At 43.3% G+C, this 23,593-nt stretch overlaps 1 protein-coding gene across 16 annotated transcripts in view; it reads right to left on the reverse strand.

Annotated features, from left to right (window-relative positions):
- EPB41L3 (erythrocyte membrane protein band 4.1 like 3) overlaps positions 1-23,593 on the reverse strand; it is a 226,594-nt gene that overhangs the window by 131,799 nt on the left and 71,202 nt on the right. For 3 of the 16 annotated variants that reach the window (XM_057526596.1, XM_057526597.1, XM_057526592.1), the window contains exon 1: positions 9,958-10,299. The exons of 2 other annotated variants lie outside the window; for them this stretch is intronic. The gene's annotated coding sequence lies outside the window, so the exon portion shown is untranslated. Of the gene's footprint in view, positions 1-9,417; positions 9,496-9,957; positions 10,301-15,216; positions 15,239-23,593 lie in introns of those variants that run through there. 11 more of the 16 variants (XM_057526603.1, XM_057526605.1, XM_057526602.1 and 8 more) reach the window with 8 other exon arrangements.

Below are 23,593 nucleotides of genomic sequence, written 5' to 3' on the forward strand. Positions count from 1 at the left end.
GGAGAAGGGCGAAGGCAGGGAGATCACCAACTTGAAATCCAACCCTTAAATAGGAGCATTTAGAAATAACAGGTATGACGGTAAACCGATAAAGCTGATAACTGTTTCAGAGGAACATTCTGCCGGAAACTGAGTAGAAAAAGAGATTACGAAATTTAGTTTCCTAATATTTATATATTACATCCTTTACCTTTTACATACATTGTCCTAATGTTAAAACACTCTGAGAGGTGACTCCAAGATGTGTCTGAAGGTGACTGGAGAAGGTGCAGGGAGAGGGAGAAAGGCAATGTCTGATGGGGTTTTGATAATTCATCTGACTTACTGGCTCTCTACCGAGACAGGGCCATGCTCTCAGGAAAGCTTCTGAAGACTCTTAGGCTGCAATGCAACTGGAGCTCCAAAGACTGGAAGCTCCCTCTTGAATTCGTCTTTGGATCCTAAGAAATCGATGCAATTTAAGTGTTTTGCTTTGTAGCCCCTATATGAAAGTTAAGAACTTCATAATATCTTGAAAATATCTGTAAGATCCAAAGTACTCGGTATGATTTTGATCAGCAGAATCACATTTACTCATAGATGCATCTCTTCTTCACTGATTTCACTCCATTTTTCTATTATCAATCATAAGGAAAGAAAACTAACCCCAACTGAAGACGTATTAGAGAGCCACATATTTTCACTTAAGATGCTCATTTCATACTCCCAACCTTTATGCTAAATAATTACTATCATCCCTATTTAATAGATAAGAAAACTAACCTTCAATCTTACTTCCTTAACCTTTTAAATTTTACATAATTTCCTGGGGCCACAAAAGTGGTAAGTGGGGACTTCCCTGGTGGCGGCGTGGTTAAGAATTCGCCTGCCAGTGCAGGGGACACGGGTTCGATCCCTGGTCCGGGAAGGTCCCACATGCCACGGAGCAACTAAGCCTGTGCGCCGCAACTACTGAGCCTGTGCTCTAGAGCCCGCGAGCCACAACTACTGAGCCTGCAAGCTGCAACTACTGAAGCATGCGCGCCTAGAGCCCATGCTCCGCAACAAGAGAAGCCACCGCCGTGAGAAGCCCACGCACCACCACGAGGAGTAGCCCCCGCTCACCACAACTAGACAGAGCCTGCACCCAGCAATGAAGACCCAATGCAGCCAAAAATAAATAAGTAAATAAATAAAAACAAAAATAAATTTAAAAAAAAAGTGGTAAGTGATGGACCAGCCATAGTGAAACCCAGGCAAGGCTCTTTCCTCTATGCTAACCGTTCTCTCGACCATTAGTACCATTTATTTACAGTGTACTATCTTTCCAGATGTTTACCAGACACTAGCCAGTAAGCTGGAAAGTCACTGAGATGATTCCTTAAGACAGCGATCTCAGAATGCGGTTCAGGGACCACTGCATCAAAACCCACTGAACTTGTTGGACATACAGGTGCCTGGACCCAACTCCAGATCTACTGAGTGAGAACTGTGGACGGGTCCTTGGACACTGCTTTTTAACAAATTCCCCAGGTGACTCAGTTTCACATGAAAATTTGAAAACCGCTGTGGCTAATTCTCTGAAAACTTCAACTATTGTTATTTGCAGTTTCAAATTTGACAAAATTTTTGTATTCTCATTGAGGGTCATCTTTTGGATGATGGAGCTTGTGGTGGAATGTTACAAAATTCCATATTCCCCTTGAGGATTTATCTTTGGAGCCTCGCAATTCCTAACCTAGGTCCCTAGGAACTTGCAAAGCAGGTAAACATTATGAGCTGAAATGGTAGAACATTTATGACACGCCTACTTGGACTCCGCACTGCTCTAGATGTCTCCCAACACAGAAGTTTCCTTTCAACCTTGAGGTTGCACCACCATCACCATTTCATTGCCCAGAGAAATGGAGTAACCTGTCCAAAGCTACACACCTGAAGGTTGACAGACATTTCAATGTATCTCTTCTAACTCGCTGTATTTCCTTTGTTCTACAACACAGCTCCTCCCCATGAACGACTGCTACCTAGGGTTTAAGAATGAAGGGGAGAAACTTTCCAAATGTCCTGAGCAGACAAATCAGTCAACCTCTATTTTTCCAACTTTATACGCATTCCACTAAGAGTATTCCTCTTAAACTCAAGTCAATAAAAGTCAAAATCTAATAGCACAAAAGAATGGTATCAAGTGGGGGGGGGGGGAAACCCAGGAATTCTCTGTAAGGATATTACCAAAACCTCTCTATATCTCTGTGATGTGAGTAATTCTGCATATGAAAACTGCATAAAAGCCGGCCGCTCTCAAGCCCATCCTGAAGCTCCGAGTCCACGACGGCGGGGGCTAGGAGAATTCCAGGTACCAGGCCCCACAGCATGACCTTCGGTGCATAAAGCTGTCTTCCTCAACTGCGTGAACGTGGGGAACACAAGACTGGATTTCAGGTAGATCTAAGGTCCATCCAAACCATGTGCTTTTTAAGAACATAACACAGCAGCTCAGGTGCCTGGAGAATCTGCAATGGAATCTGTGAGGTGAACCTGACCTTTGCTAACCCCCTGCTGCAGAGGAGAAGGGGAGGCTTTGGAACTCAGAACAAGGCCAAAGGAAGCTTAGTATTTTCTATCTCTGGGCCAGTGCCCCCATAACTCCTAGTATATCCCAGCCTCTGAAGCGTCCTGACTGTGAGTTCAGGCTGGTTCGGGTTCAGGCTGCGGTGTCTGCTGCCCCTTGGGATGTGCAGGAGGCAGGTGGGAAACGGTGGGCACCAGCCCCCCATGAAGAGCCTCTACACAACAGTTAGAATTAAGAAATTGGGAAATAGATGGCTGAAGGCTGGTTGTTTCAGTTAAAAACTAAATATTTACGCACAACATTGAGATGTACACAATCATCGTTAGTGACTTTAATTTTGCTTTAATGTCCTGTTTCGCCACAGCTCTCTGATGGCTGCGCTGCAGGACAAGGATGAAAAGTGCAGTTAGTGCACAGCGGGAGGAGGAGGGACTGGATGACAAGGCTTCCTATCGTCATCGTCAAGGTAATGATGCTTTACCAGTACTGCACAGGACCCAAAGAAAATATTTATCTCCCATTAAAAATAATGATGCACATAAAGATTGGTATAGATGAAAAAGCTCCCCAGAACATACTGTTGCATAAAAAAGAAGAAGGTTACATATTAGTATTTAAGTCAGAAGTCTACTCATGCCAAATATGTAACTGTCTACAAATCCGTACTTGTGTTGAACAAAGCTATTGCTATTAACTAGGTACTTGTGATGTACCAGGTACTACGTCCAGTGCTGTGCATGTATTATATATGTAATCCTCATGTCCTTGAGGTTTAGGCACTGCAGCCATTTTGTAAGTGATTAGACTCAAGAAGTCAAGAGACTTGACCCATGTCACAAAGCAATCACATAGGAAGACTGGGAGCCCAACCCAGGTCTGTCTGATTCCAAGACCCACTATAGTCTATTACACACTCAGAGGCAGCTTTGGGAGGATTTTTGCCAACATATCTTCAGTAGCTATCTCTAGACAACAACAAGATTTCTTCTTCTTGTTTTTCGATATTATTAGAAAATATTTTACAGCGAGTATGCATTATTCTTATCACCTGAAATAACAAAGATGTTTTAATTGGAAGGATAAATAGGAATGAAAATCATTCTATCTTCTGAACATCTCATTTTCCACCCTAAATGGTCCAAAAGTAATATTTAATCTTCCACTAAATATGACCACAAAAAATATATGTAGCAAACTGCCAAAATATCAATCATTGAGAGGAATTAGCATTACAGTCAATTTCTGAAACTTTTTGGATTACTCCATTAACAAAAGACCATCTGTCTCCAGACTCCTGTTCTTCCAATACACCCTACATTTATCACCAAGCATCTTCTTTCCGACTCCACTACTTTCAATGGCTCCCCAGTACCTAGCAAAGTCCAAAATATCCCTTAGTTTCATATCCACAATCAAGCCCCACACTCCTTAGACTCATCTCCTAGTACTCCCCAGGATAAAGGCTACATTCCAGTTAAATGCAGGCGTCTTGACTTCTGGAGTGTTCTATCTGGAATGTCTGCTCAATGACTAATCAAAGTCCAACCATCTTCCAGGGACCAAATTGGAAAAGCCAAAACAGAAAATGAAGACCGCTCAATCGATTTTTCCTACAAAGGGATGCGCGTAAGAAACATAATTACCAATACATAGAAGGGGCCATGTGACTAAGCACCGAACATTATAAAACATTTTTTAAATTTGCATAGCCAAGTGACAAACCATATTTCATAAAATTCATGACACCGTTAATTGTAAGAAATAACATGATATGTAGCACTCTGCGAATTAAGAGGTAACTCATAGGTTGGAATTTTAATTTTCTATTTAGAGAACTCTTTTAGATTTATTTAGATATTCTGTGCATGCATAAAAAAAAGAGAAACAAAACATACTGGCCAAGATATTCAAAATAATTCTTTACAAGGTCAGAATCCAACTCTTTTGAATTGCATGACGACTCAGTTACTGTGGTCTATGTTTTTACACAATATCATCTATGTTTCTTCATGGGTGATGCACTATTTCTTACGAGTGCTCCATTACGGTCTCCAAGATTTTCTTCCAACCGACACCCAATCTCCAATTTTTGATGCGTGTGCCCCATCAACGAATTCTGTTGCCAGCTTTCTCTCTGCCATATGGCTGAGAGCAACTGTAAGACATTTCCCAATTTCAGAGACGTACAAATGTGAAAAAAAATAGGTTTGTTTTAGAAAGGATGAAATGTGGGGCTTGACTAAAACACACAGAAAGTCACTGTTGGAGAATGTAAACACTACATATAAAATGACCAAAGTAGAGAGATCTACAAGAGAAAATAGTGGGGCTTCCCTGGTGGCGCAGAGGTTGAGAATCTGCCTGCCAATGCAGGGCACACGGGTTCGAGCCCTGGTCTGGGAGGGTCCCACATGCCGCGGAGCAACTAGGCCCGTGAGCCACAATTACTGAGCCTGCGCGTCTGGAGCCTGTGCTCCGCAACAAGAGAGGCCGCGATAGTGAGAGGCCCGCGCACCGCGGTGAAGAGTGGCCCCCACTTGCCGCAACTAGAGAAAGCCCTCGCACAGAAACGAAGACCCAACACAGCCATAAATAAATAAATAAATAAATAAAAATTGTATTAAAAAAAAAAAAAAAAGAAAATAGTTTTTCTCTTTTTAGTTCAACGTCAAGATCAATATCATGGCCCAGCCCTAATTCAGCTTTTGTCTCTTCCCAATCTGATCCCTTTCCTCCTCTTCTGAGTATTTCCCCTCTACTGATGTCCTCCGTGACACCAATTAGAGCTGGCAGGAAGGGAAACAGCCCGCCTGCACATCTTCTCTCAAAGATCCCATTCTTTCTTCTCCGGGAACCTGCAGTATTCTCTTCTCGGATCAGACAAAAACCTCTAGAATCTGTCTAATTTGAGCTATGGACAGAGCAGCAAACTTGTTATGAAGAGGATGATGCCATTAAAAATAACAACTGCGCACATGCGTCCGATAATTCTCATTTCTAAATAAGTGGCCATGTTTTTTAAGCCTTTTCAAATATTTTTTGTAGTGAAGCGTTAAGTCACACATGCCCTCATTTTTTAATTCAATTCCATAAATATTTACTCAATACCCTAAGTGTTGAGACCCATACTGGTCTGGGGATCCAACTCCAAGGGAAATAATTTCCTCCAAACAACAAGCACTCGCTCAATATAAGTGGAGAGAAAAATAAGCACACAAGGCAGAGTAAACATCACATCTGTTTTCTAGATTTAATATAAACCTTTCTGCTTTCTTTTTCTTTCTTTTTTTTTGTTTTAAGTTTATAAGGAAGGGTTAAAAGAACAGTGTATCAAAATGTCAACCACCTAAAAATTAAGTTGTCAGCTTTTTCTCTGTACTGCAAATTACCAAAGAATTAGGGGTTTGGTGCTAATAGAAGCTTACAACTCTAAAGTGTGCAATTTAACCAATCATTGTAAAGTCTAAAAATGCAGTACCGAAGACATTTCAACCAAGCAAGCTGCAGTTCTGGTACCTAATTTCAACTTCTCTATCTGTGCCACTCTTCCCTTTTTCTTTTTTCCTTCCCTCTGCTTTGGAAATGTGTTTTGGAACAGCGACATGGTTAAGTGAGAAGTGCCCAGAGGTCCCACATACATAATACACTCATGTGAAAAAAGGATAGTCATCCAACCGAGGAGGGGGAGAGAAGACCTCGGGCTGCGGCCATTCTCGGGTCTTCTTTATGCTCACGTCACATTCAATGCAGGACTCAAAACACGAAATTTGCTTTACAGCTTCAGAATTTCAGACTTCCTTTTGTAACTGATTCATCACTAACTGGGGTGCAACGTGTCTGTGATCATCTCTGCCCTAGAATTCTCACTTCGGAGAATTCTAAAATGCTAAATTATAAAATAATTTGCAAATAAAGCAAAAACTTAAACAGAAATCAATTACCCCAAATCACTGCAGATATCTTCTACACTTGTGAAACCTCTCACTTTTCCCGCCCCCCCATTTTTTCTAATTGCCAACTGCAAGCACATCACTTAAAAATAAATCGGAAAGAATACTGCCTACCCAGAAGAGACTGTATCTTGACAGACAACACATACTTTTCAAAGACAACACCAATAACCTAAACCGAGAATTTAGCAAGATATTTGGGTGCAAAGGAGAGTAAGAAATATACTGACTCTTTGCATCAATATAGACTCGTGACTTAAATATAATTTTTAAGTGGCCCTTTAAAAAAATTACAGTATTTTCCTCAGTAAGAGGAACATTCAATGATTTCTACTACTGCACACACAAAAATACCTCCTCTTCCCTGATCTATGAAATACACTTTCCCATGCAGGCTTGCATGCATGTCTAATTCTCCAAACAATACCTTACGGCGCAGTCCAACTTGAGAAAGGAGAGTCTCATTCATTTACCAGGCAAACTTAAAGCCAGCAAGATGCTTCAGATGGTCTGGTTTTGCCTGCCCCACCCTTGTTTCCTTTGAGCCATCGTGATGTCACAACACCAGGCAGGGTAGTGACTTCACTGCTCCAGCCCCTGCTTCTGAGCACACAATTCTCTGAAGCCCAGACAAATCAAATGACAGCAGAGCCCTCCAGGAGTGCCTGATGAATTCCCAAGAAACTAGCAGCTACAGAGCCTTTCGAAAGAAAGAGATGCTGCAGTGGCACCATCAAAGATCTCTCCAAATGAAGTCGCGCCAAAGAGAAATCTGAGTCATGGTTTTCGAGTAAGTCTATATTCCATAATAAAGCTGACATTCAGAGGAAGGCTGTGGTTGGATACCTGGAAGAGGCGGGGGAGGAAGGATGACCAGGGTACTTGAGGACTTAAGAAATCTCTCTCCATTATAGTCAAATTCTCATGGAAAAGAAACATGTATTTATTTTTCAGCCTACTCTTGGGAGTTCTATTTTACTGGAGAGGACTTGAATTCTAATTCGTGAATTTTAGGGCTTTTTAAAAAAATCACTAACTTAAAAGATAAATATGTTTTACAACATGGACGAGAATACACTGGACAGCATATGCCTGCCATAATCCAACAAACAGTAAATCCAGAAAGGATTCACAAAGCACTGACAGTATCACATCTCCTGGGACATGAAGGGCTGCCCCTCTTCTACTTGAGTGGCCCCTGGATGCATCTGACCAACCGATGTTTCAAGACCAATGTCTAGGTAAAACAGCATCTGATCAAGTAAAAAAAATCCCAGATCTACTTGAACACAATTCAAAGTTGGCCCAAGTCCAAGCACTGCGCAAGAATTGACACAAACTGCTTTTAACCTAAGTTGCATTCGTGCACAGGAAATGACTTAAAAATTAAATGTAAGCAGTTCCCTGAGACAGACCTTTGACCTCTATCTTCTCAATCCTTCACCTCAAAGGGGTTTACAAATTAAGTGGCTTCTCTTCTCCTTCTTGATAAATCATTCACAAAACATGTCCTGTGTTGCCAAAATTATTTGCCTAAAGTGTATTAGTTCCATAAACTGTATGCAGTAACTGGTGCATCTGGTATTTTGCTTTTCTAAACCACCAGAAAATCATAATGCAAATGAGACTATTTAGTATTCAGCTATTTTATTTTCATCATTGCCTTCTGAAGTTAATAAATTAAAGTCAGCCTTCTCAATGTAGAATTTATTTCCTCTTACAAGGGCTTTGTTACTCCAATTTAAATTTTATAAGTCTGCTACCAAAATTAACATGCATTTTTTAAAAACACTGAGCCAAGATACGAATCACCTCCCATTCCCCAGAGTTCACTCAAGCTTTGATGTGCTCTTTTTTCTTAATAGGACTTTTCTGCTTAATTTTCTGTAACTGGTGCTGCGTTCAGGGCTCCCGGATCATAAATGGATGACCATAAATTATCATTTTTGTTTCCTTGAGACATTAAAAATCAGTGTAAAACTCAAAAAGAACGTTTCCAGCACTGGATTTGATGACTCTACTGCTAGGAAAGTTAATGTTACCAGGAGAAACTCCAACGCACACCTGGCCGCCCCAGAGAGCCTAAACTGGGCCAAAAAAAGGGATGGGCAGGATATCTGCAAAAGCAATTCCGCAAACCTAATGTAAAAAAGCTGAAACCCCAACTTAAACACGTAATGCAAGCGCCGCATCAGCAGACTGCCTGACCCTCTCAGGATTTCTCAGGCCGGCCTCCACGCGTAATTAATACCACATGTTCTCTTTATCTTTCTATTTGTTCTGCAACAATCTCTCCCCAACTTTAACCCTAGGCTGGAACTGGAGGAGAAACCCCTAGACAACTTTGTATCCGGAAATCTGAAAACCGAAAAGGAGAGAACTCTCCGGCGGCAAAGGACCACAGTGTCAATTTACTAGGTAACCACACCCACCGCATTGCAGAAGCCGTGAACTTGGCGGGGCGGGGGGTGGGGGGGGTGAGATGGCGGGGAGAGTTGGAGAGGAGACGGGAAAGGGGGAGGGAAAGGAGGGCGAGAGACGAGGGGAGATCCCAGAAAGCCGGCCCCCGCGGCAAGGAGCCGGGAAGCACCCGCCAGGAACTGGCTAAGACCCCCCGACTCCCGCGATTCCGAGCCGCGGCCCCCACCCCCCGGGCTCCCCGCCCCCAGCCGCCGCAGAGCCGCCCGCGCACACGCCTCCCAAGGCAGCGGAGCTTCGGGGGCGCCAGGTGAGCAGCGCCGCCCCCGGCCCCTCGGCCCCGAACCAACCCTTTGGGACGCTGCCCCCTCCTCCCCGGCCGCCCGGCTGCAGCCCCCGCCGCCGTCCGGGGGCCGCCGCCCCACTTCGGGGAAGCGGACAAGTTACATAAAAGCGGCCAGCCGCTCCCGAGCGGGGATGCTTTGTGCGAGCACACCTTACCGGCCCCACGCCGTGCCCGCCCGCGCCGAGCCTGCAGCCGCCGCGCCCAGGCCCCTCCGCCGGCCGGCCCCCGCCCCGGGCGGCGCCGCAATGTCGCCCCCGCGCCCCGCCCCCACCCCCACCCTACCCCGAGGGGTAACTCAAAACATGGCGCCCGGGACGGGGTTGGGGGGTGGGCGAGGAAACTGACAGAGCGGGGGCATGGGGAGCCAGCCGCCCCTCTCGGCCATGGCTCGGAGTGAGGCCCCCAGGCCGGAGGCCAGGGCTCAGGCTGAGCGCCGGCCCCGCGATGCTGGAGCGCGGCCGGCGGAGCGGGCACGTCCCCGGGCGCGACACGCGGCACCCGGGCTCGGCCCGGCGGGGGTCCCCGCGGGGGTCCGGGCGGGGCGGGCGCCGGGCTCCCGCGGTTCAGGCGGACGAGCGGCGCCGGAGCCACGCGTCCGCCGGGCCGCCCCGCGCCCGCTCACGGCCCGCCCTGCGCACTTCGCGACCCCAAGCCCCCCTCGGATCCCCCCCCAACTCCGCAGGCAGAAAAGTTACCTGGCTTGGGCCGGGGGCCCGGGCGCGCTGCGGCGTAGGGACCGGGCTCGGGCGCGCGTCCTCTGGGCGCTGCGCGGAGGATCGGGCGTGGGGAGGAAGCCGCAGACTCGGGCCGCTCGCCGCGCTCCCCGCCCCCTTTTTCAGGAGCCACGGAGGCTCCGCGGGCTGCGGCGGGGCACACGCCCAGGGACGGCGCCCGGCCAGGCTCGGCCGCGGGGGAGGGGGCGCCGCGGGACTTCAGGACCGTCGCGCCGCGGCTGCCTTCTCCATCGTGGCGCAGGGTCGCGCTCGGGGACGACACCTCCAGACCGTTGCCAATCGCGTTAGCCTTTGGATTTCCACTGCGATTTCTGCCCGGCTCTCTATCCCTCCCAGACACCCCCGGGAGAGTGGGGGGAGGGTGTTCCTGACCTTCAGGTGAGTTATTTATTGGCTTAGGGACTGCAGGGTTTTGTTTTTTTTTTTTTCTTTTCCCGTTTTGAAAGAAAAAAGAAATCAAATTGGCGGCGTTTTGCACAGGGTGGGTGCCCCAGAAATACTAAATTAATGGAGAAGATCTGAATTAAAGGTTAAGGGAGGAGGTTTCCTGTCTTTGGGCAGCCCCCGCCTCCCCACTGTCTCCCCCTTCCCCACCCTAAACCTGCAGTTACAGGTGGTCTCCTAGACTTCCCAGCCTAAAGAGAAGTCATTATTGATAACGCTTCCCACTGAAATGGAGGGCGGGGTGGTGCACAGCGACTTGCAGGCAAAAGAAATTATTCCTGATCTCTCACAGAATCTAAGCTCTAACCAAGTAACGAAGGCACATTTATTAAAATGTTAAGGGCCTCTCCATCTACTCCTAGTCACCCTTCCAGGAGCTCCCCGACTCATTTAGGAAGGGGAAAAAATGGATTTACAGAAGTATTGCATTTACTATCCAGTGCCAAAGATGTGCTGCAGAGTTAAATGGCTGTGGCAGAGCTTCTGGACCTGCTCTGTCGGTGAGGCCCCAGGAGGTGGGAAGACTTGGCCTGTGTTTCCAGGACAGGGAAGATGGCAATGGGGTGGGGGTGGGGGTGCCGTATAGCACAAGGAACTCAGTATCCTTTAATAAACCAGAAAATGGAAATGAAAAAAAAGAAAGGGGAGGGGGCATTGTTCACATTTTTCAGGTTGTATAAGAGAGAAGTTTGGAAAATTGTGGTTCCTGTGTTTCTGTGGAGTTTATGGATCTGTATTCTGTAGATATGCAGCTTTGAAAAATTTTGGAGGAAGAAAATGTGACTTAAGTCATGTTATAGGAAAACTATTCTGATAACACTGAAAAGACTAGAAAGGATGGGCAAATACCAGAAGCTGACAGGAGGTGACTATGGCATTGTTCCGAGTACCAGAGATAACAAAGACCTAAACTGTCTTTCAAGTGACAGATAAAGGGTCAGTTCAAATACTGGATGCGTTTGTGGATGATGACCTGTGTTAATTTCCTATCGGGGGCCACAAGTGTTAGACATATATATATATACACGTATCACATCTGTACATATATGCTGGTGTGTGTTACATATAAGATCTGTGAATAAAGAAAGGATTTATTTTCCTTTTTTGATATGCACACTAAAGCACTTTCCTTTTTTTTAAATTTATGTAGGTTGTTTATTATAAAGGATCCATTGTTTTTATTAACTGCATAATGTTAGGAAGAAAATGCAAGGAGTACTAGGATTAGGGGCAGAAGTAAACCTGTAATACCAAACTAAACCTGATATCACATAAATCATAACACATAAATCCAAAGTAATTCTCAAAATTGTTTTCATATCAATTTATAATTCTGTTTTACATGAAGCAATATGTTTCTCTTATGTTTTAAATTTATCTTTTTTTCATTTTTTTTAACATTTTATTGGAATATAATTGCTTTACAATGTTGTGTTCGTTTCTGCTGCATAACAAAGTGAATCAGCTACATGTATACATATATCCCCATATCTCCTCCCTCTTGCATCTCCCTCCCACCCTCCCTATCCCACCCTTCTAGGTGGTCACAAAGCACCGAGCTGATCTCCCAGTAAAGCACTTTCCTTTAAAAGTGGACTTGAACAAATTGTATTGTTTACAATATATACCACATTGGCATTATCATTTGAGACAGAGATGGTTTCATATTCTCATTCATTTTATTGCTGTATTTTTGCTATTTTTTTAAAATTGAAAGCAAACTGTTTTCTCCCTGACTCATGAATCTTAATCTTTCTAGTGATGGAAAAAAATCAGCAATAGTGTATGAATGTCTATTTTCTTGGGAGGAAATGTTCAAATACTAAATATTATTTTTTGAAAGTTAGAAGTACCTAGCTATTTATCCTAATACTGCATAAATTCAAAATTTGGAGTAAACACCATACTGCTTCACAGTTTAACAGTAAATGTGGGAAGCAGTTACTATGAAACCCTTTGGGTTTGACCAAGGCTCTCTGCTATTCTTTTTTTTTTTGTTTTTCCTAGCACACATATGGAGAAAAAGAAATGCCAAACGAAAATTCATGAGCAGCACAAAGCTAGCTGTCAGTATCTTGCTTGCATCTCTGTAATAAACTCTCTTCCTTCTACCTTGTGAATATCATGCCAAAGCCCCTGCTAGTCATCTGTCCCCCCACAGTGCCTCACTGGGTACATTGCAAGCAAGCATTGAACACTTTTGCTAAATGAATGAATGGACGTTGAATAATGCACTAAGTTGTCACTTGACTTTGAGGGTTCCGTTTCCTCACATATAAAATACAGGACTATTTCCAAAATTCCTTATGTTTCAAAAATACTAGGGTTCCATAAAATAAAAAGACATGAACACATATTAATACCTGCTGAGTAAAAGCAGTAAGGAAAAACCTACACTTTAACGCTCGTCAGGAAATAAAATAACGAGCTCTTCCACATGGAAAAGAGAAGGAAAGGAACAAAATAAAGGAGAAGACAAGGTGGTGATACCATTATAGTTGGATTTGCTTTGTTTCATAAAAGACCAACGTCACCCTGCATCCCTCTCACTATCAAAAATAAAGCCACTGTACCCCCAGAGAACTTTTTATTCTTGTCAGTGTGAGACCCCTCATGGTGCTGTTTGAGTGGGTTACAGAAAAGTAGTTCTTGGGTCAAAGGAATGCCTTTCAGACAGTCCCAGAGTGAGTGCAGATTTGGCCTGAGAACTCAGTCAGATCCCAAATTTTCTGTGTTCACACAGGAAGTACCGAAATACTCCATGAAATGCGGGGAACGATTCCATGACTCCAAGCCCAGGTCTCAGGATGCCCGTTCTGGTCTCTACCACCATAACTAAGGCTTACCCTACAATAGGCTTCCTGAAATTGCTCTACTGTAGGGAAGATACATCACTGAAGGCCAACAAGCCATCCAGAGAAAAGGGACACAGCTAACTTTAGGTAAGATAAGTGTGTAACTTCATCCCAAGCTGTAGAGACAGGATTCCCCACGAACCTCCATCCAACCACAAGCATCCACAGCATACCGACTCCTTGGTTACTCACTGGTACCCTGCTACCTGATGAGCAACGATAACTCCAGGGAATTCCCTAGTGGTCCAATGATTAGGACTCCAGGTTTCCACTGCAGGGGGCACCGGTTTGATCCCTCGTTGGGGAACTAAGAGGCCGCAAGCCGCATGGCATGGCCAAAAAAGAAAAAGCAAAAGAAAAAAAAATGATAACTGCGGCCTGACAGCCAAGGCAAGGGCAGCATTTGCCGGTTGTATTAGAGCCTCATCAACAAGATGTCAGGGTGTACTGTCAACCTCATCAACAAGACCCCAGGAAGAGATGATGGAGCATCTATCAAGTGATCCCATCAGAACGTTGCCCTCCAACACGAGGACTGGGAGAACACTGAGGCTTGACCAAACCCTACAGATGCGGCCGATCTAACAGGCATGCAGCCCTGTCGACAATCTCAGACTACCCTTCATTAAAGCATGTGGTACTTAAAAATATCTCCATATTCTTCAGCCCTTTAAGTTGACTGTTTCTCATAGTCAGTTGCTTTAGTAAAATGTTAACAACACTCGCAGTAGCTAGTTGAGACTTATTCCATGCTCAGGATAATGTCAGGCACCTGAATTGCATATTAAGTCCTTGAAATGAGGACACAAAGTCTTTAGCCAGGGCGTTACCAGGGACCATAGATAAGGGAAATACAGGGATGAATGCATAATTCAAAAGCAACAAGCTTACTCTTTTGAAATAAAAATTCATTTGAGAGTTTCTAGGTTCTAAGAATAGTGTCAAGTTAACAGCTCAGCAAAGCTTCCAGATGCTTCCTTCATTCCACGTTTGTATACATCATTTCAGGGGTCTGCATACATGCAGAGCACAGATGCAAAGCGAAATTTTAAAATGCCAATAAGTACAAGTGCACCACAAAATATACGAAAACATGTGATGTACTTCCCCCTGCTAGTACATCATTAAAAAAACCGTTCCCCACAAGATCCAGAGCTCTTTTCTACCTTTTTTGTTAAGATATGGAACAGATTCAATGCCTTCAAAAAATCAAAACATAATCTTAATGGAAAATAAAATGATTTGTATGCAAGTCAAAATTACAGTGAGGTATCACCTCACACTGGTCAGAACAGCCATCATCAAAAAGTCTACAAACAATAAATGCTGGAGAGGGTGTGGAGAAAAGGGAACCCTCCTAAAGTGTTGGCGGGAGTGTACAACCACTATGGAGAACAGTATGGAGGTTCCTTAAAAAACTAAAAATAGAACTACCATGTGATCCAGCAGTCCCACTCCTGAGCATATATCCAGAGAAAACCATAATCTGAAAGGATACATGCACCCCAATGTTCACTGCACTGTTTACAATAGCCAAGACAGGGAAGCAACCTAAATGTCCATCGACAGAGGAAAGGATAAAGAAGATGTGGTATATATATATATATACAATGGAATATTACTCAGCCATAAAAAAGAAGAAATAATGCCATTTGCAGCAACATGGATGGACCTAGAGATTATCATACTAAGTGAAGTCAGACAGAGAAAGACAAATATCATATGATATCACTTATATATGGAATCTTAAAAAAATGATACAAATGAACTTATTTACAAAACAGAAATAGACTCATGCACATAGAAACAAATGTATGGTTATCACAGAGGCAATGAGGTGGGGGAGGGATAAATTAGGAGTTTGGGACTAACATATACACACATATACTGTATATAAAATAGATGATCAAGAAGGACTTACTGTACAGTGCAGGGAACTCTACTCAATATTCTGTAATAACCTATAGGGGAAAAGAATCTGAAAAAGAATGGATATATGTATATGTATAACTGAATCACTTAGCTGTACACCTGAAACTAACACAACATTGTAAATCAACTATACTTCAATATAAAATTAAAATTAGAAAAATTAAAAATCATTCCTATTCATCAAAATTCCATATTTGCGTCCTTCCTGTCTTTGTACTCTTGTAAAAATATTAGTCAAAAAGATGGGACTAATATATATCATGTAAGTTTCATTGCATTAAAATATACCCTTATTAAATAATTTTTTACTTTCTTCATTTGTAGTAAATTTTAGAAATCTCAGCCCTTTTAAATAGAATAATTTCTGGGGAATTCCCTAGTGGTCCAGTGGTTAGGACTTCTTGCTCTCACTGCCAAGGGCCCAGGTTCGATCCCTGGTCAGGGAACTAAGATCCCGCATGCCGCACGGCGCGGCCAAAAAATAAAAATAAAAATAAATAAATAGCATAATTTCTAACAATAAAATTTTAAGGGTTATTCTAATCCTCAGTTCTTTATAAAGTTTAAACGTTGAATAAGTCTATTCTCTTCCCCTTAAGTAAAAATAAAGAATATTTTATATTTGGGTATTTTGTGTATAGTGGCAAAATATAAGTAATGGAAGTTGGTAACCTATAATATTAGGAAATTCAACGCCCAAGCGATTCACCATCTGAGACCATATTGATACCCCAAACAGATGATCACTACTGAATGATGCCAAGGCAGTTAACATTTTAATCACTTCCCCCGAAAAGACATAAAATGAATGCCAGCAAGCCCCTCAGTCTCCTGTAAAGTTGTAAATAATCCTATTTCATCCTAACAGCAATCAACAAGAATGAACCGAGGAAGAAAAAAATGGTAATAAGACACATTCAGATGTCTGGTTTATTAACTTGTGGACTCTGTCTCCAGGTTTATGTTCTCCTCTTTAGGCAAACAAGCGATAGTTAACTTTGTAAACTGAAGAAACATACAGCTATGACTACTCCAAGAAAAATGTCAGCTTTGCTGCTCGATTTGATTCCTGTTTTCCAGGACTTTTATTTGCTATGTTCAATGCCTCCCTGTGCATGCATACTTAACAGTGTGGGTACAACCTGAAAATAGTCCACAGCTTCCAGAATGTTCTGGAAATCAATGAAAACATCATTAGACTATCTTTGCCCCTTGAAATAAATTTGGTGCTTAATAGGTCAAAGCCATCTTAAAGAAAGCTTCTGCTATTGACTCTCTCCTGTTCAAGATGTTTATCAGGCACTTGTCAGAACATCAAAAAAGGGCTTATTTGCAAATGATAGAAATCTGAGAAGGGCGCTGGAGTTTCTCAATCCAGGTGGTTTGTGAAGAGTTTAAGTTTTATATTTGCATGTCAACAATAATCTTGGAAAGCAGTAAAAGTACCACTTATATCAGAATCCCTCGGAGTACTTGTTAAATAATGTTGATTCCTGGGTCCAGCCCCTGGAATAAGCAAACCAGAACCTCTGGGGTGGGATCCAGAGAGCAGGCACTTTGAACAAGCTCCCCAGGTGATTCAAAATCCCACTTGGTTTAGAGAACCACTGATCTAGGTGACCAGGGTACAGCAATAATGACACAGGTCAGAAAGTTGGTGTATTGTTCACACCAATGTTTCACAGAAGGTGGGACAGAGAAAAGTGACAGGACAGCCTCATTCAGCCACGAACTGTACGGAGCCTACACTACGGCAGTCAGCACACATTTTGCCAGAAGAGTTATTGTTTGGATCCTGTCGTTGTATGTGTGCATCAATTTGCAACAGCAGTTCATTTGCAGTAAGTATAGTAATAAATAACAATGAAAGATTGTTCTGTACCCAGTTCCGTCAATAATTGGATTTGATGCCCATTTATCGAAGATTGCAATAACACTACAACTCTGACCTTAATTTCCAAGTACACAAAAAACATCTTGAAAAAGTTGCCAAGAGATGTCTCATTAAAATGGTAAATGGAAAACTAATTGCTGGCAGTTTGAGTTAAGTTTGAGATTTGACTTTCCCAAACCCAGCAAATAGAAACTTTAAGTTATTCATACCTTTTGCTATAACATATATATACAGACAGGCATACCCTGTGCTGATTAGTGAAAGCTAGTGAACCAAATTAAATAAAGAAATCGACCAGAGGCTACATCTTTCTACCCTTAAGCACAACGTGAGGGATTTTATTTCGGAAAAACAAGATCATTAATCCCATTAGTATGTTGTTACTTTATAGGTCTTGTATTTTTCATATCATTTGTAAGGTTAGTTTGGTTTTATAGTTGATGAGAACTACAGCATGATGAATTTAAACCTAGTTTTACATCTGTATATATTTAAGTAACAAAAATAATATAAGGTAATATGGGAGGCATCAGAAATATTTTCTTTCATTAAAGCGATGTTAAAGAATGAGATTTCAGCTCAATAAAAGATAATACTAATATGGACCAGCTGTCTTATGAGCAGTGGGGTCTCCAGCTAGAAGGATCAAGGGGACACCACATGATATCTGTCAGTAATGCCCCAGAAGAGATTCCTCTTACAGATGGGCAATTGGGCAAGAGCATATTTAAAGTCCTGTCCATCCCTGAGATCAAATTGTTTTCCAAGTGTTTGCCACCCAGGAACCAGGGCTTGCCCACTATTTTTCATTGTTTAGGTAGCAACTCAAATCTTGACTTCATTAAGATATACTGAGATACAGATAAACACATATGTGTGTGTGTGTGTATACATATTATGGAAGAGCCTACAAAACTTCTCCATTAGAGGTTGAGATTAATCTGCCATTGGTTCATTACTTTTTCTCCATGAATCTGAAGATAATTTCCATGACCAGTTCCCTTCCTACATGACCTCTCTGATCCATCAGCTCTAACCCACTTGTCCCATCCTTGCTCATCAGACTTTTATCTCTGAGTTAGGTTTTATTGCGTTGCATCCAGTGGGTGGGCACAATATTGTTTGAGTCAAGGTCTAAAGATTCTAAACGGGAAACCATTATATTTCTAAGCCCTTTTCTGAAATGTTCCCAGGTGTTCCAATGCCCGTTCCCAAACTATTCCACTCTTTAACAAAATCAAGCAGGCACACACTTGCCATACCACATACATGTTCAAGAATGCCATTATGGCTTGATGAACAGAGTACTGAATGATGTCTTAAAATTGTTGTGTGGCCTTGAACAAATTTCAGCTTCTCTTTTTATTTTTGTTTATTTTTTTGGCTGTATCATGGGGCATGTGGGATCTTAGTTCACTGAACAGGGATCGAACCCATGACCCCTGCAGTGGGAGTGCGGAGTCCTAACCACTGAACTGCCAGGGAATTCCCAAATTTAAGCTTCTCTTGATATCAATATCCATTGAAATATTCCTTCCATTTTCTGTCTTATTAGAATAGAGCTGTGGTTCTCAACCATGGCAGTGCATCAGAAGAATCACGTAGGGGAGATTTTAAAAAATAGCAACTGAAGTTCATTATCATGGTGGCGTGATGGATACATGTGGGCTTATTATTATAATTCTCTGTACTCTGTGTACATTTGAAATATTTCATAATAAAAAGTTTAAATTTAAAAATATTTTAAAAAATAACTGATGCTTGAGATCTACCCGAAACCAATTAGATCAGAACCTCTGGAGAATGAAGGGCAGGCATCAATATTAACATTCCCCAAGTGGTTTTTAAGGCTAGGCAGAGTTGAGAAACAAGGGCAAGAGAAGGCTGAAGCACAAAATTAAGTTGAATATTAAGAATTCCTCAAAAGAAGGACGCCATAAAAATAAAAATTCATATAAGTTTATATCTGTTTATACCTTCAAGCAGAAGCCACTGGATTAAACATGCATGTACCTATTTGTCCTCTGTGAAGCTAGTTGCTTTTTGAACACATCTTCAGTTTCCTTGGCAGTGCCTGCCATCAGATTTGTTGATACTCACACTCTTTAGGGGAAACTTATTACTGTAGCTGGCTGCCCGTTTCATAGTAATGTGTCAATAAAATGCTGGCATATTTAACAACAGGCACAAAGAACTCATAACAGTAAATACCATGACTAGAATTTCAACAACTCTTCAAACACCCCAAAGGAAAAAAAACATCATTCAGTTTTATTCCAAGTTCCTCTGTGAAGTAGAGAAAATACACTTGCACACTCATGAGTATCTTAGGTGGTGGATGATAGAAGATTCCAGCATGTAATCAGAGGGGTCTAGTAGGGAATCATGTCTAAATAAATATAATCTTAACATTTTATGAACTGGAGCTAGCGATTTCCCCCAGGGGTGTTCAGGCATTGGGATTCAACATCATGGTGCCCAGCCCAGGGATCACTATTTTTACTAAGAGCCAAAATTTATGGAGCATTTACCTTGTGCAAGGAACTGTTTTACGAGCTAGTCTATGAGAATACCTTGTTTCATCATCATGAGAAGCTTATGAGATAGATCCTATGATTGCCCTTATTTGACAGAAGGGGGAAACGGGGCAGAAGCAGGTTCAACAGTATGTCCAAGGACACACGGCCATGACCAGTAGAGCCAGGATACAAACTTGGGTGGTCTGACTCCCAAGCTAGACCCAAAAGGCTTCTACCTCTACAGTCAAATGTACATATACGCACACACACATATTTGGTTAAATCTCATGAAATCGGCAATCTTCAATTGTTTTTTGACTTTCAAAAACAGTAACTTTACAGTAATGTAAGCAATGAGAAGACACTGCATTAGCTATGAAGGCAGAGAAGCATGGGGTTAAGGAATGACTATTTCTACTACCATGGACATATTAGAGAACAGGAAAAGTCCGCTTAAAGTCTCTAAGAACATGAATATAGAAAGAATACTCTGGTTGTTTTCAGTCTAAGATGATTCTAAAAGAACTTAAGGCAAACGCTAGTAAAATAATTATTACTAACTTTTCTTTAACACCTACCATGTGCCCACACTGTTTTTTTTTTTTTTAAGCATTTATTTATTTATTTATGGCTGTGTTGGGTCTTCGTTTCTGTGCGAGGGCTTTCTCTAGTTGTGGCAAGCGGGGGCCACTCTTCATCGCGGTGCGCAGGCCTCTCACTATCGCGGCCTCTCTTGCTGCGGAGCACAGGCTCCAGACGCGCAGGCTCAGTAATTGTGGCTCACGGGCCCAGTTGCTCCGCGGCATGTGGGATCTTCCCAGACCAGGGCTCGAACCCGTGTCCCCTGCATTGGCAGGCGGAGTCTCAACCACTGCGCCACCAGGGAAGCCCTTCCCACACTGTTTTAAGTGCTTTATATCTCTATTCCTCACAGTTCTGTGAGGCAGGAACTCTTATGATCCACATTCTAGAGATGATAAAACCAAGGCCACTGAGCAGCTAAGTCACTTGTCCTGGTCACACTTTGGGAAGTCGTGGACCTGGCAATTTTATTTTAGAGCCTGTGCTCTTAACCACAATGTTCAGTTGTTCCTACAGAATTCCATCAGTTCAGCTGGAATTTCCTCTACATAAAGGGAAATATCAAATTTAAAAAGCTATACCCTACATGGAATCCATGTATACAGATGGATCTATTTTACTAAGAAGAGCATTCTACTACTATTTCGAGTTTGAGAAAAAGGCCAAAGGGGAATGCTCTAATCCATGAGTGAATTTTAGGGGCTCTACCCTCAAAATCTATCCAGAATCCCACCACACCCACTGCTAGCACTCTGGGGCAAGCCATCACCATCCCTCTCTGGGTTCCTGCAAGAGTGTCATCACATCTCCCTCTTCTGCCTCCCTGGGACCTTTGTTGTCATTCTCCAAACAGAAGATACTGTGATCTTAGTGAAACAAGCCAGATCACGTCACTCACATCCAAAGCCCCAAAGGCCTCCTGACTGTACCCTCTGCCCTCACTGTTCTGGCCTCTTCTACCAACCACACTCCCAGTGCCTCGCTCACTCTCACTTCCTTGTAGATCCTCAAGCAAGCCAGGCACAGCCCACCCTCGGCTCCTCTCTCTGCTATGCTGACATCTCATCTCCTTCAAGTCTGATCACGTGCCGCCTCCTCAAAGAGCCCCTGCAGACCTGATTATAAACTGACCCAGCTAACCCAGCACTCCCACCCTACTCTACTTAAAAAACAAAAAACTTAACATACCCAGCATTTCCTTACTGATTATGTTTACTGTCTGTCCCCTGACATTCTCAATGTGAGTCCCACAAAGGCAGGGGTTCTGGGGTCCTATTCCCTGGGTGTCCCAGCCACAGAGAACAATGCCTGGCAGAGGGAAGGCTTTCAATACGTGTTTACTGAATGAAAGAATGAAGAAAGGAGCAGGGATTATAAAAGATGAAGAAAGGAGCAGGGATTATAAAAGATGGGACTCTGGGGTGAAGAGTGATTAGAGGGACAGAATCACAGAGTTAGGTTGCCCAGGATTGGGACTGGACACCAGAAGGAAGAGATCCAGAAGGAAAAAACTAAATATAAGGAGGAATGAATATATGGTCAAAACGTGTGCAGAGTTATATGCAGCATACCTCCTCCAGATCCACTAGTGGAGCTGATTTGGGCAGAGTCTCCCAACCACCCTAAAAGATTCCCCATCCTCACCCCAGACCAACACAGAGGAGACCAGCAGGATGTACCTCTCGCCACATCCTCAGAGAAGAAAATAAAGAATGGTGTAGCCACCTCCCCAAATGCCACTTAACATCAGGGGGGATTTAATGGGCACTTGTCTTCTCAGGATAAAGGAAAATATCACAAGGTCCAGGCAGGACCCTCCTCACTCATCTCCACAAACAATGGAAATGACCACTGCAGTGGGAGTTGTCGCATCAGCTGGAGCAGACGTGTCCAGGCTAGTATTGTTTTTCATATCAGTGGTTGCCATGGTGATATTTATAAAGATGTAGCAGTGATCAGGCAGTGAATACTTTTAAGAGGCTGCTGGAGGAAAAGAAGTTCAGTCCACCCTCCGCCTTCACAAATCACTCTCATCCCACTTGCTCCCAATAAATGGCTCACTTCTTTTGATTGCACTTGGCATGCCCATGAAAGATGAGTCTTAGATTCTGTAATCTCAGGCTTGAAGCCTGTACTGTGTTTTTCCACTTGGCCTGCATTATGGTCTTATTCAGTGATTCACAGCACCTTTTGACCTTTTCAAAATGATCACCAGATCATTCCTTTATCTGCCAATAATGTCTCCTAATCCCCAGCCTCTTCCTCCCCCAGGGCACCCAAGTGCTAAGACCTCCCAACCCCTTTGGAAGAAGCGTCTTTGTGTATTACCATTGCCAAGTTTATGTCACAGCCATACTTTAAACAAATCTTAGGAGACAGAATATCTTCAACACTCCCTCCCCCGCTCCATGATTTGATTGCAAGCTCTGTGAACGAAGCAGGTATCTCTTTCTCATAGCTGTACTTTTCAGTATGGGTATCATGGCACATTAACCCTAAATAAAAACCCTGAAATAACTCCTAGCACCAGGTACGAGAGGGCTCAGTGAATGACCCCACTGTCTCCAGCCATACAAGTTAGAAACCCTGGTGTCTTCCTGGCACCTTACTCCATCAGCTCCTTTACCAGCTCTATCACCAAGTCCTTTGCATTTTACCTTAATCTCCTGGATCTGTGCACATCTCCCCTCCCCACCCTCCAGCCTGTAATAGTCCCTTCTCGGGTCTCCAATTTCCCCCGACAAGAGTGAGCTCTCAGAGACATAAGTGGGATGCTTAGAACATCTGCACGTCAGTGTTCTGAGGGCAGGGACAACTCCCTCTAACGCAGCCTCAATGCCCTGAGTTATCGCCGGGCTCCTGAACCGTGCCCCCTTCCTCTGCTTGCTCAGACTGGCCCCTTTCCATTCCTCTTTTCCAACTTCCATAACTGGGTCATACACCCTCATTAAGGGCTCCGGAAGTGCCACCATGGCATCTATGCATTGTGGTATGATTGTTTCATGAACCACCATCTCCCGTCACTAGAATCAGATCCCAGGGCTGCTGCTGCTTACCACGGTGTCCCCACCGTGCACACTGCCTGGCATGTCAGAGACACTCGATGAACACTTATGACAGATGAACATCACGAGACCGTCGTCATTGGAGACGGTACGGTCATGACGGTTAGATGTGTGCCGCAGTGAGGCGCTCACTACTGGATACAAAGGAAAAGCAAATGCACAGACCCAGACTCAACGAGGCCTTTAGGATCTTGGACACGTAAGTAAGGTTCACAGCGGGCACTCAAATATTTATCCATATCATTTGCAGACAGGGACTGAGCAGGAACCAAAACCTTGCCATTTCTCCCAGCGGTGTGGCGGGAG

Source organism: Balaenoptera acutorostrata, chromosome 13, assembly GCF_949987535.1.
Source record: "Balaenoptera acutorostrata chromosome 13, mBalAcu1.1, whole genome shotgun sequence".
NCBI classification, from domain to species: Eukaryota; Metazoa; Chordata; class Mammalia; order Artiodactyla; family Balaenopteridae; genus Balaenoptera; species Balaenoptera acutorostrata.